At 42.2% G+C, this 14,718-nt stretch overlaps 2 pseudogenes; both read right to left on the bottom strand.

Moving 5' to 3' along the window:
* Positions 1 to 2,154: 2,154 nt before the first annotated feature.
* LOC129539406 (olfactory receptor 1L8-like) lies at positions 2,155 to 3,091 on the bottom strand (annotated as a pseudogene).
* A 4,875-nt stretch (positions 3,092 to 7,966) lies between these two features.
* LOC129539398 (olfactory receptor 1L8-like) lies at positions 7,967 to 8,902 on the bottom strand (annotated as a pseudogene).
* Positions 8,903 to 14,718: the final 5,816 nt, after the last annotated feature.

Genomic DNA, 14,718 nt, shown 5'->3' with positions numbered 1-14,718 from the left:
TGATCAATGCAAAGAAATAGAGGAAAACAACAGAATAGGAAAAACAAGAGATCTCTTCAAGAAAATTAGAGATTCCAAGGGAACATTTCATACAAAGATGGGCTTGATAAAGGACAGAAATGGTATGGACCTAACAGAAGCAGAAGATATTAAGAAGAGGTGGCAAGAATACACAGAAGAACTGTACAAAAAAGATCTTCACGACCAAGATAGTCACGATAACGTGATCACTGACCAAGAGCCAGACATCTTGGAATGTGAAGTCAAGTGGGCCTTAGAAAGCATCACTAGGAACAAAGCTAGTGGAGGTGATGGAATTCCAGTTGAGCTATTTCAAATCTTGAAAGATGATGCTGTGAAAGTGCTGCACTCAATATGTCAGCAAATTTGGAAAACTCAGCAGTGGCCACAGGACTGGAAAAGGTCAGTCTTCACTCCAATCCCAAAGAAAGGCAATGCCAAAGAATGCTCAAACTATCGCACAATTGCACTCATTTCACACGCTAGTAAAGTCATGCTCAAAAGTCTCCGAGCCAGGCTTCAGCAATATGTGAACCATGAACTCCCAGATGATCAAGCAGGTTTTAGAAAAGGCAGAGGCACCAGAGATCAAATTGCCGACATCCACTGGATCATGGAGAAAGCAAGAGAGTTCCAGAAAAACATTTATTTCTGCTTCATTGACTATTCCAAAGCCTTTGACTGTGTGGATCACAATAAACTGTGGAACATTCTGAAAGAGATGGGAATCCCAGACCACCTGACCTGCCTCTTGAGAAACCTGTATGCAGGTCAGGAGGCAACAGTCAGAACTGTACATGGAACAACTGACTGGTTCCAAATAGGAAAAGGAGTGCGTCAAGGCTGTATATTGTCACCTTGCTTATTTAACTTATACGCAGAGTACATCATGAGGAACGCTGGGGTGGAAGAAGCACAAGCTGGAATCAAGATTGCTGGGAGAAATACCAACAATCTCAGATATGCAGATGACACTACCCTTATGGCAGAAAGTGAAGAGGAACTCAAAAGCCTCTTGATGAAAGTGAAAGAGGAGAGTGAAAAGGTTGGCTTGAAGCTCAACATTCAGAAAACAAAGATCATGGCATCTGGTCCCATCACTTCATGGGAAATAGATGGAAAAACAGTGGAAACAGTGTCAGACTTTATTTTTTTGGGCTCCAAAATCACTGCGGATGCTGATTGCAGCCATGAAATTAAAAGACGCTTACTCCTTGGAAGGAAAGTAATGACCAACCTTGATAATATATTAAAAAGCAGAGACATTACTTTGCCAACAAAGGTCCATCTAGTCAAGGCTTGTTTTTCCTGTGGTCATGTATGGATGTGAGAGTTGGACTGTGAAGAAAGCTGATCGCCGAAGAATTGATGCTTTTGAACTGTGGTGTTGGAGAAGACTCTTGAGAGTCCCTTGGACTGCAAGGAGATCCAACCAGTCCATTCTAAGGGAGATTGATCCTGGATGTTCATTGGAAGGACTGATGCTAAAGCTGAAACTGCAATACTTTGGCTACCTCATGCGATGAGTTGACTCACTAGAAAAGACTCTGATGCTGGGAAAGGTTGGGGGCAGGAGGAGAAGGGGACGACCGAGGATGAGATGGCTGGATGGCATCACCGACTCTGTGGATATGAGTTTGAGTGAGCTCCAGGAGTTGGTGATGGACAGGGAGGCCTGGCGTGCTGTGATTCATGGGGTCGCGGAGAGTCAGACACGACTGAGCAACTGAACTGAACTGAACTGAACTGGAGCCTATTACTGAATCAACATAAAGTCTCCATGGTTAGTAGATGTATGTGTAAAGAAGTGGACACAACCCAACATCTATGACACATGTGAGTCATATCTGATGCCCTGCTGCTGCGCTGCTGCTGCTGCTGCGTCACTTCAGTCGTGTCCGACTCTGTGTGACCCCATAGACGGAAGCCCACTAGGCTCCCCCATCCCTGGGATTTTCCAGGCAAGAACACTGGAGTGGGTTGCCATTGCCTTCTCCAATCTGATGCCCTACAGGAGTTTATTATGTGTATCAGGAACCAACAGAAACAGCATCTAGAGCCTCAGAGAAACCCATGAACATATCCCCAAAAGGCTAGGATTTCCTCCTTCTGGCTAGGATTTCCTCCTTCTGGCTAGGATTTCCTCCTACCCATCAGCTTCCCCAGGCCCCTCTTCATGTCTTTGTTTCTCAGACTGTAAATGAAAGGGTTGAGCATGGAGGACAGAACCGTGTAGACAAGTGTAGCCACTCGGTCCCGAACAGTGTAGCTGGACAAGGGCTGTAAATAGACATAAAAGATGCTTCCATAAAACAGGATCACCACAGTAAAATGAGAGCCACAGAAGGAGAAGGCTTTGTGTTTCCCTGCAGCTGAGGGCATCTTGAGAACTGCTACGGGGATTCGCACATAAGAGAAAACAATGCATAGGAAGGGGGTTACCCAAAACACCAGCCCTTCTGTCTTTACTGTGAGATCATTGACAAATATAGAGGAGCAGGACAATTTCAGCAGAGGGTTGATGTCGCAGAGGAAGTGGTGGACAACATTGGAGTCACAGAAGGTGAGCTGATGCAGCAGAAGTGTGTGTAGGAGTGAGTGGAAGTGAGGCAATGAGCAGGAGAAGGCCACCAGCAGGACACAGCGGCGGCGGCTCATGATGGTGACATAGTGGAAGGCCAGATGGCCAGATGGCCACAAAGCGGTCATAGGCCATGGCTGCCAGAAGACAATTATCAGCGTTGCCCAAGGCATATATGAAATACATCTGGGTCAGACATCCAGCATAAGAGATGGTCTTCTTCTCCAACAGGAAGTTCACCAGCATCCTGGGGACAATGGTTTTTGTATACCAAATGTCAGTGAAAGACAGAACACTCAAGAAGACATACATGGGGGTGTGCAGATGGGGGTCAGAGTGGATGGCCAGGATGATGAGTAGGTTCCCTGTTACGGTGACCAGGTACATGATGAGGAAGAGGATGAAGAGTGGCTTCTGGTCCTCAGGCCGGGAGGAGAGTCCCAGGAGGATGAACTCAGAAACAGTGCTGGTTTGGTTGAGTCTTTCCATTCACTTGGGTCTAGTTAGATACAAGAAGGTTTGTTATTTATCATGCTCCAGTTCCACAGCCCAAATCACAAGAACCCAGCAAGTCTTTCTTTCCTCTGTTTGGTCACTACTGGCAGCTGTGCTGGGAGTTTATTACCCTCGTGGTCTTTGATGTGGTCCTCTGTTCCCAAATCCATGTTATCATAAGTGTCTTATGTTGAAACCAGGAGGAACAGAAGAAGAGTTTTCCTTTAGAAACCTCTAATTCAAGTTCCTTAGTTCCTAGTCTGGAAAATCTAGGACATTCCTATTGCTGGGAATACAGCAGCAAAGCAGAAATCTTTGCTTTTATGTAATTCATGTAGCTTGGGTGATAGGTCAGATTATTACAAACAGTATATGTAATACAATATCAAATAGTGATACATTTGTTAAAAAATAGGATATTAATAGTGTAAGAGATCATTGGGGGTGGGGAGTATTTTATACTGAAATCATAGGACCCCCATTCTTTATCAAAGCAAATTCAGTTGGTATAAAATTAAACTTTATCCTTGCATGTCTTCAATAGAAATAAGCATTTGCCAAAATAATCAACAGGGAATATCCGAGAGGAATGTTGAACCCAGTTCAACAGTGTTTCTTTCCTTGTCTGGACACAGAATGAGAGGTTCACCCTCTGTAGCTCACGTCATGCTATCATCAGTCTGGGCAAGTCTCCCCTCTTTCGTAAACCGTTCTTCCTTTCATTGATCCCCTGTCCTAAACCACTTTTGTACGAAGGGCATCCATTGTTAACTGTTCAGTTCATGTTTTAAAGTTTCTTCTCTCACATATTTATTCAAAGATATCTATGAGAAACATGTAAGTATGTGTTTTCCAGTCATACCCAGTTGCCTAATAATGGGCATCAAAATTGCTCTCTTTCTTGCTACTACAAAATACTCTATAATGATAGATCTTACATCAGCAAATATTCTTTAAAGAAATTTTTTAGAGCCAGCATATTCATCCATACTTTGTGAATTACACATTACATCGGAAGTTTCAAACATTTTGAGACATTGGTTATTTATAAATTCTTGGTTACCATAAAAATCCCTACAATGAATACATTTATATCATTAAAGTGTTTAAACTAATTTTCAGAGGCAGTATATTCTTTAATACATTTTAAATGGACATATTGCACTGGAACTTTAAGGCATTTTAAAGTCTTATGTTTTAAAGCCTTTGTGTGTGTGTGTGCTCAGTCGCTCAATCATGTCCAACTCATTGAGGTCCCATGGACTATAGCCTGCCAGGCTCCTTTGCCCATGGAATTTTCCAGGCTAGAATACTGGAGTGAGGTGCCATTTCCTTCTCTGGGAGAACTTCCCAGGGATCGAATCCATGTCTCTTATATCTCCTGGGCTGGCAGGCAGATCCTTTACCACTAGCAAAACCTGGGAAGCCCTTGAAGTCTTATATTATATGTTAACTTGTTTATTAATATATTAATTTATTTAACATTCTTAAATTAATATGTTGCTTCATTTACAATTAACTGCTCATATTCTAAGTTATCAAACATCTTTAAACTTCAAATACTTCATGGGTAATATTGGACTCAAATATTCACATTCTCACGAAGATTTAGTGAAATAGCACATGAAAACACTTAGAAGAGAGACAAGCATGTTGTTAGCATGCAGGAGAAGCTGTTGATCCTCATCAGTCCCCGTGTCACCTTCCTTTATCTTCTATTTCTTGATGTTCTCAAAATCAATTAATTTATGTACATAAAATATCACATCCTTCACTGCCAAGTTGTCTGGCTAATTTAAGGATTTTGCAAGTTTTTAATGGAAGGAATGTTTGCTTATGCATTGAATAATTGGATGAATTGGTAATTAAAGTTAATAATAATGACCAATATTTGTGAGTAAGTACTATGTATCAAGTTTATATTAAGCATCCTACTAAATCCTAAGGAATTATGAAGCATTTTAAGAGACTAAGGCTTACAAAGATGAAGTATTTGCTAAGGACATTAAGGCTTCCCTGATAGCTCAGTTGGTAAAGAATCCACCTGCAATGTGGGATACCTGGGTTAAATCTCTGGGTTGGGACGATCCCCTGGAGAAAGGAAAGTCTACCCACTCAAGTATTCTGGCCTGGAGTATTCCATGGACTGTATAGTCCATGGGGTTGCAAAGAGTCAGACACTACTGAGCTACTTTCATTTTCACTTTCAAGGATGTGAAGAGCAATCAAAATTTGAATTCCAAGCTGGCTCACTGTAAGTTTATGCTCTCCAGTATTATGCTACCCCTCCTCAAGGTTTGATATCAACACAGGCACTATTTTAATTGTTTCGACAGTTTCCTACACAGTTTGCCCTTCTATCCTCCTTATCTGACACGCTTTCTTCTCCCGTATTCAGAATTTATCCTTGTATTTGCTAGAGAGGTGGCCTATCTTCTGTGCTGTCGAGATGATGGAATTTGAAAATTTGAATATCCGTGATTAACTGGCCAAATCAGGTGAGAAAATTGGCCATGCATGACTAGGGCGTGTCTGGTGTTGGTATTGGTGTTGGGGTCGTACAGAGGACAGTGCCCTGGGCTGACGACAAACAGTGAGGGGTTTGATTCATCCTGCATCACCTGCTCACAAGCTGGTTCCTGATGTTTTCTGAATAACAAGGGAGACACCATGTCTATAAAGCAGTACATCACACACAGATCAGTATTCAAAAGTGAGTCATTTGTGAAAGGACTGCCTGGGGAATGTGCAATCCAAAAATTAGTGGAGATTTGGTGAATTAATGGGATTGGTTGCTCTAGGTCAGAGAAGTGAGGAACACCCAGGCTGAAGACTAGAAAAGAGGAGGAAGGTTTTTGACTGGAATATTCTAAAAGCAGAAGGTGAGTGGATTAGGCGAAGATTCCAATATCTTTTTTTCTCTTTTCTTTCTACTCCTTGGGTTTTGTTTCCATAAAAACAAACGGTATATATGGCCCAGAAGTCCAACTGGATGGACTTAAAACCAAATTCCAAAAGGGAGTTTTACCTCCCTGGACCTATGACTTCTCAATCCATGAAATATTTGAAAGTATTATGGAGAAAAGAGTAAGATACCAGACTGGGTTGGAGTAGCCAAGTGAGTGGTCAGCTCCTGAAGTTCATCTCCACGTCCAGACGCTTTTCTTTCCTTCCCAGCCACTCCAGAAGATGATGTGCACCACGTCTGTTAATCAGGTCAAGTCTGCTTCTCAGCCAAAGTTCAGCTTCTGCATGTGTCTCCCATGAACTTCTGGATGATTGACAAGGAAACAGTCAGGGATGGAGGAGGATCTGATATACTACTCCAAAGGGATAACATATTTTCTTTCCCTGAATTCAACCCCCACTTTTTTCCTAACACCTGGTCCCTAGTTCTCTATTTCTCCTGCCAGCTCCAGATCTCAGAAGGCAGAGATGCTCTGACTCAAGTGGGAGGACTCTCCTGATTGAGGAAGCCCAGCCAGCTTCTCATGAGTCTGAGGTCTGCTCTACTGGCCTCTGGGGTGCTTGTTACGCTGAAGTTGTTGAGATGTGATGACCTCTCTGGAGAATTTGTCCTGGGGTCTCTGTAGGCAGAGAAAGCAGAATGGAAATCACAGCCAGCACTGCTGACTCCAAGGGGACGGGGACCCTTGAGATTTTCTGTTTAGATGTTGGGACTAATCTCAGAGCTTCTGAACCTCAGTGGGTCTGTTTCGGTTTCCCCATGTGATATGCTTTATCGAGGATGGACAAATACTCACTGGAGTGAATACTTCTATTTGAGGAGAGTCAGATGCGGACCTGGGTGCGTTCTGGATCCTGCAGGTCACGGGTTAGTATAGAGGAGGGTTGAAGCTCTCAGCGAATGCGGGGGTGATCCACGTGCTTTCAGTGTCTGTGCTCTCCAGGATCCGGGTTGGCCCATGGACGAGACATTTTTCCACGTGGTATGCAGTTGTTTACGTATGTTTAAAGCAGAGTCATGCAAAGGATACTGTCATATGTAACAAATGGGCATTGGATAAAAATGCATGTGTTTTCAGAGTTTAGTCTCAGAGCAGTGTTTGAAGTTTAGTGTTGAGGAAAAGACATATTTATTAGAATACTGCCCTTTTCTGTTAGTAGTTACGTTTAAGAAGTTACTTAGCCTTTAGAAGCCACAGGTTCTTCCTTTACTAAATGAGGATAAAACTGCTTCTTGGCATGAAAATTGAACAGAAAATTAACTTTTGAATTTTATACAGAATATATTGTTTATTTTGGTGAACATTATCCATAGTAAAGTTATAGGAAAGCAGGTACATTTGGCTACTGCCCTCAAAATAAACCACTGCCTCATGCGATACCCATGGGTCCTTTTCCTTTGTGGTGAATTTATTTTTAAACTTTTGTCTACATATCAAGAGTAAATAATGTCGAGACAGAAAGTCTTAGCTTTGGGTTTTGTCTCCTCCACTTACTATTCATGTGTCTGTCTTTCTATTCATTCATCCTCTTGACAAGTATTATTTTATTCCAGTTTTATTGAGATATACTGGACACATGACACTGTTTAAGGTGTCCAACACAGAGATTTGATAGATGTTTTTATTACAGAATGATTACGACAATACTGATAGTTAACATACATAGTTACGATGTAGAGAGATGTAGATATATTAAAACTGGAAGTCAAGAGTTTGGCAGATGTGGATCCTATTACTGAATCATCAGAAAGTCTCCGTGGTTGATAGTTGCATGTGTAGAGAAGTGGACACAATCAAACATCTATGCCACATGTGAGTCGTACTTGCTGACTTATAAGAGTTTGCTGTGTAAATCAGAAACCAGCAGCAAAACCTATGAACATGTCCAGAAAGATTCTGGCTAGGATTTCCTTCTGCCCATCAGCCTCCCCAGGTCCTTCTCATGTCTTTGTTTCTCAAACTGTAGATGAAAGGGTTGAGCATGGAGGATAGAACCATGTAGACTATTTGTAGCCACTCAGTTCCGAACAGTGTAGCTGGACAAGGGCTGTAAATGGACGTAAAAGATGCTTTCATAAAACAGGATCACCGCAGTAAAGTGGGAGCCCCAGGTGGAGAAGGCTTTGTGTTTCCCTGCAGCTGAGGGGATCCTGAGAATTGATACAAGGATTCACACATAAGAGAAAACAAAGCATAGGAAGGGGGTCACCAAAAACACCAGCCCTTCTGTCTTTCTTGTGAGATCATTGACAAATATGGAGGAGCAGGACAGTTTCAGCAGAGGGTTGATGTCACAGAGAAAGTGGTGGACATCACTGAAGTCACAGAAGTTGAGCTGATTCAGCAGAAGTTATGTGTAGGAGCGAGTGGAGGTAAGGCAATGAGCAGAAAGCCACTAGCAGGACACAGCGGCAGGGACTCATGATGGTGACAAGTGGAAGGGATCACAGACGGCCACAAAGCGGTCAAAGGCCATGCCTGCCAGAAGTCAGCTGTCAGTGTTACCAAAGGCATATATAAAATACATCTGGGTCAGACATCCAGCATATGAGATGGTCTTCTTCTCTGACAGGAAGTCAAGTAGCATCTTGGGGACAATGGTTGTTGTGAAGCAAATGTCAGTGAAAGGCAGGACACTCAAGAAAAAATACATGTGGGTGTGAAGTTGGGGGTCAGAGCAGATGGCCCGGATGGTGAGCAGGTTCCTTGTTACAGTGACCAGGTATATGATGAGGAAGAGGATGAAGAGTGGCTTCTGGTCCTCAGGCTGTGAGGAGAGTCCTAGGAGGATGAACTCAGAGACACTGCTGGTTTGGTTGAATCTTTCCATGATCATGAAGCCAAGTGAAATAGAGAAGATTCCCAGAATGTAACACACATCTCCATGACTAAAACCACAAACAAGCCAACAAGTCTGTGCTTCTTCCTACCTTCACTTCACTTCTTCCTGCCTCCACCTATAGGGTTGTGACTAGCTGCCACATAGGCAAATTGTCACCTTTACGGTCCTTGAACTTGCCCTTCCTTCTCAACTCTAAGATATCACATGCTTCTTGTGTTGATAGCAAGAACTTTTGAGGAAGAGCAGAGTTGAACCTTCATTAGTTTACTTTTAAATCTAGAAACTTGGTTACTGAGGACCTTTTCTGCAAAAAATATTCTGGGAGTGGGGAAACAGTTGTGAACATGGCATAGTCAGGCCTGTTTGTGGGTCTGGCTTTCTAATGGAGGATCTATCTGTCTGTATACCCATTTATCTATCTGTCTATGGGTCTATCTATCATCAGCTAGCTCTGCATTTTATAAAGAGAGATAAAGCCACATAAGGGTATAGAGATAGACAGAAATAAGGTGGGGAGTTTATTTATTTCAGATAAGGTGGTTTGATTTTTCTCTATATATCAAAACAAACTTTCAGTACTGGCATGTTAAACTTTATCTTTGAATTTCCTTTCTAAAAAAGGGGCTTGATAAAATAATCGACTGGGAAATCTAAGGAATAATATACCTGCTGCTGCTGCTAAGTCACTTCAGTCGTGTCCGACTCTGTGTGACCCCATAGACAGTAGCCGACCAGGCTCCGCTGTCCCTGGGATTCTCCAGGCAAGAACACTGGAGTGGGTTGCCATTTCCTTCTCCAATGTGTGAAAGTGAAAAGTGAAGTCGCTCAGTTGTGTCCGAACCTTAGCGACCCCACGGACTGCAGCCTACCAGGCTCCTTCATCCATGGGGTTTTCTAGGCAAGAGTATTGGAGTGGCTTGCCATTGCCTTCTCCCATAATATACCTAAGCCAACAAAATTGTACTGTTGTGTTTGTTTGACCTTCAGAGGCACTTATTTAGAAACTAATACTTCTTCAGTTTGTTAGTTCAGTCGCTCATTCGTGTCTGACTCTTAATTATACTACCAGTCCATACACATCTTTATTTTTAAATTTACTTTGCTACTTAATTTTTCCTCTAGCTTCTTAAAATTAATCATGTTTCACATCTTGGGCTCCTAACTATTAAGCAAGCATGTCCCTCAATGTCAACACCCACTTATTTACTGATCTGTATGGCAAGCCACTCAAGTATTCTTGCCTGGAGAATTCCATGGACAGAAGAGCCTGGTGGCCTATAGTTTATGAGGCCACAAAGATCGGACACAACTGAGTGACTAACACTATTTTCTTGAAAGGGCTTCCCTAGTGGCTCAGATGTTAAAGAATCTACCTGCAGTGCTGGAGATGCAGGAGACTTGGATTTGATCCCTTGGTTGGAGAGAGCCCCTGGTGGAAGAAATGGCAACCCATTCTCATATTCTTGCCTGGGAAATCCTACAGACAGAGGAGCTTGGCGGGCTACAGTACATGGGGTTGCAAAGAGTCAGACACAACTGAAGCAACTGAACACACACAGGCATCTCCTTGAAAAACATACACTATTGCTTTATGTGTGTGCTTTTATTCCATTTACTTTAATAATAATAATGTGGCATGTACCTCATTCTGTTTTTCTCTCTTTATACACATTTTTTTGAGAGAACTCTTTGTTCTGGTTCGTTAATTAAGACTCTTTGCATTGTAGGTACACAGCACACTTGATTTAATGTTTCCCTAGATGTCCTATAGGTCTTTGCTACCATGAACAACATTGATTGAAATACCCTCATGCTCACAAACTGTTTTAAATATTTCATCCAGAAAGTGAGAACAAGCTCATTGCATAGGCATTTTTAAATAGTAGTTCCAGGAATCATTCATCCATCCATCCATTCATGGAACAATTTAAATATCTTGAAACATCAGTTTTCTCATCTGAAATAAAGCATACCAATATTTACCCTGTGGATCTTCCAGGTGGTGTTAGTGGTAAACAATCTGCCCGCCAATCCAGGAAGCACAGCAAACGTGGTTTTGATGCCTGTGTCAGGAAGATTCTCTGGAGAAGAAAATGGCAACCCACTCAACTATTCTTGCCAGGAGAATCCCATGAACAGAGGAGCCTGGGAGTCTACATTCCATGGGGTTGCAAAGAGTTGGATATGACTGATCATCTGAGCACACAGAACAGAAGTTACTCTATAAAATTTCTATGAGGTTTTCGCAATAGCTTGTGTTTAAAGCTAGCCAAGGCTATGGTTTTTCCCGTGGTCATGTATGGATGTGAGAGTTGGACTGTGAAGAAAGCTGATCGCCGAAGAATTGCTGCTTTTGAACTGTGGTGCTGGAGAAGACTCTTGAGAGTCCCTTGGATTGCAAGGAGATCCAACCAGTCCATTCTAAATGAGATCAATCCTGGGTGTTCATTGGAAGGACTGATGCTGAGGCTGAAACTCTAATACTTTGGCCACCTCACGCAACGAGTTGACTCACTGGAAAAGACTGATGCTGGGAGGGATTGGGGGCGGGAGTTGACAGGGACGACAGAGAATGAGATGGCTGGATGGCATCACCGACTCGATGGACATGAGTTTGAGTGAACTCCGGGAGTTGGTGGTGGATAGGGAGGGCTGGCATGCTGTGATTCATGGGGTCACAAAGAGTTGAACACGACTGAGCGACTGAACTGAACTGAACTGAAAGCACTTAGAATGGTACCAGGGACACAGTAAACATTTGATACCACTGTATTCTCCCCATTAGCATCATTGCCTGTGACTTGGTCCCCAACCAAATATTTGTACTAGTTCTCAAAATTAATGAATCTGATAATTAAATGACCCTAGCTCTCACAGTCTAATGCTCAAATGGTCAAATGAACTTGGTTGTGAGTTTACAACACCTTTTTAGATGGTACTTTTGTCCATGCTTTGAATAATCTGAGAGTAAACTGTAATTAAGCACTTCCTTCGTATAGGATGTACTTTAATTTTCATGACAACCTTGTGAGGTATAAACTATCTTTCTTCTCATTTTTTTCCAGTGAGGAAACAGATATAGAAGTAAAGTAATAGGCCGTACGTCAAGTATCTGACAGACATAGGAATCAAATGCTAAGTTAATTCTTAATCTCAAAATTTAAGCACTATGCCATTTTTTTTTCATATTTTCGTAAAACTGTACTGACAGGGCCTACATGGGGGCTCATTGTTAAAATGGCTTATTATGTTGACCTTGCAAACAAAGAATAAAATCACAATGATCCTTGAGACTGACCAAATTGCCCAAAAGACATTCTGTTTTCCCACTGGCAGCTCCCTTCTCAAGGCTATGAGGAGAAAACCAGATTTCAGACCTCTGGCAACACGACTGTAGGACTCAGCTAAGGCTAAAATTTAACCATCTTTTCAGAGACGTTTTCATTGGCGGGGTATAAGAAAGACCTCATCAGAAAGGGAGGACGCTGGTTCTCCTCAAGGGCCAGTCACTCTCTCGTTGCCCTCTAATCAATTTCCATTTTCTTGCCTAACTTCCCGGCTCGCTCTCTGTTTCTCCATACTCACCTTACATATACAAGTATATATCTGAAACAATCACGCTGAAGATCTATTTTTTCCCAGTTTAGTTATTTTCTATTCTGACATATACACAAATTTTTTTAAAAATGCTTTTCATCCCATGTTAAGAACATACCTGTGCTGTTACAATGGGAAATCTATGATTTCTGTGCTGAACAGATTTTAGAATTTTAAAATTCTAGTAGGCAGGATTTATACATAAGCAAAAATAAGGGAGAATTTGGTCTTTGATGGCTGGAACATTAAACGTGTGTGTGATTGTGGGTTTAGCAGAAAGTGCGCTGAACTTGGAAGCAGAAGGTGGGGGTTTGTGCTGACTTTCATTACTTGTTCATTGAGCAATCTTAGGTATTCTAAAAAGATAATAAAATAGTATGTATAAGTGCAGTTTATAAAACATACATCCTCAAAAAATGTTCGTGAAGGGAATGCCTGGGGAGTGTGAGATGAAGATTCAAAATGGTGAAGTAAGATTAGATTTCCTGTGCTCATCTATGCCGAGTACTCTAAAAAATGGAAGGAATTTTTAAAGTGAGAAGGTGAAGAAATTATTTTAAAAGCCTGGGATGTGTCTGTGAGGGGAAATTTTTTTCTTTTCTACTGAGTTCCCCCTATCCACTTATTGGGGACCTGCTTCCTCAAGAACTGTGGGATAACAACATACCCTGTCCCAGTGGTCAAATAGGATGGTCATAACATACAAAGTTAGTCTTACATGTTAGGGTGAACTCTGTTATATACAGTGTCCATGTGATTTTTTTGGAACCGGATCAAATTCAAAAACTGAATTTTGAGGCTGAAATAAGTACCTGATTGAGGTGCATAGTTAGGCAGGTAGTCAGTCCATTCATGCTCGCTGTCAATATCCAGATATATTCTCATCTTTCACAGGTTTTTTTTTCAATCTGTTCTTCTTCCTGTACCAAACTGGTTTTAAGTCCACTATCATAAAGATGATCTTTTTGACATTTGAGCCAGTGATAAGCAAGAAGATTTGAGAGGAAGGACAACGCAGATTGCTCTCGGTTCTAAAGGGGTCAAGCATTTTCTTGATACTGCCTCACATTCTTGACTCACATCCCTGCCTCTTTTTGGCACATTTCTATTTTTCTCTGTTTCCTATTGTAGAAGGCAGAACTGCCCAGACTTGCTGTGGCAAGAACTCTCTTGGTTGGGGAAACCTGTCTGCTAACTTCTCAGGGGGTTGAGTTCAGCCCTCCTGGCCTTCTCTGGGTCCTTGCTGGTGAGGGAGCTATGATGTGTTTATTACAGCCTGTCCCCTTAAGAGAGTTTGCTCTGTGTCTTCTCTAAGTACAGAAATTCCAGGGGGCAACAAAATGAGTGCAACTGCCCTCAAGGAGGCAGGGGACTCCTGAGGAGTCGTTCTGAAGACAGAGGCTATTTTCAGAGCCTTTTAAACTTAACATGAAATCTCCAGGACATGCTTTAAGTCAAGTGTTAGTCACTCTACCATCTGATTCTTTACTCTCTGCGCCACCAGGAAAGCCCATAGTTTCCTCAACTGTGGGTGATCAGAGGTCATATAGTATTGTGTGTGTGTGTTTTTGATGAATAGGAAATGGGTTATCTAGGAAGGAGACTCTGAGATGGAGATTAGCATGCAGAATGTTTATTAGAGAGTGCTCTTGGGTAGGGCTTTCCAGGTAGCACAGTAGTAAAGAATCCAATTGCCAATGCAAGAGATGTGAGCTCAATTTCTGAGTTGGGAAGATCCCTTGGAGAAGGAAATGGCAACCCACTCCAGTATTCTTGCCTGAAAAAATCTAATGGATGGAGGAGCTGGTGGGTTACAGACCATGGAATCGTAAAATGTTGGACACGACTGAACGACTGGGTGTGCAAACTCTTCGATTAGCTTTTTTATCTTTACTTTTGGCCACACCACATAGCATGCAGAATCCTAGTTCCCTGACTAGCAACGCAACTGGCGTCCCTGCAGTGGAAGCACAGAGTCATCCACTGGACCGCCAGGGAAGTCCCCTGGGGTTGCTCTTGGGATTAATATCTGTGGTTGGGTAGAGGGAGAAGTTGGGTTGTGATGAAGTCCCACTGAAGATCCCAGCTGACCCTACTGAGAACTCTGGAACTCAGATGCCAAGGAGTATGGTTCTTTAGCTGACAGGATGCAGACTGTCCTGGAAGGAAGCATTTTCTTTGGTGAAGCAATTTCTTTCAGCCAAGATCATCTC

Source organism: Moschus berezovskii, chromosome 11 (assembly GCF_049115385.1).
Source record: "Moschus berezovskii isolate FMDL1 chromosome 11, NW_MosBer_1.0, whole genome shotgun sequence".
Classification (NCBI taxonomy): domain Eukaryota; kingdom Metazoa; phylum Chordata; class Mammalia; order Artiodactyla; family Moschidae; genus Moschus; species Moschus berezovskii.
The sequence above is the reverse complement of the archived record's forward strand: the minus strand, read 5'-3'. Positions and strand labels throughout refer to the sequence as shown.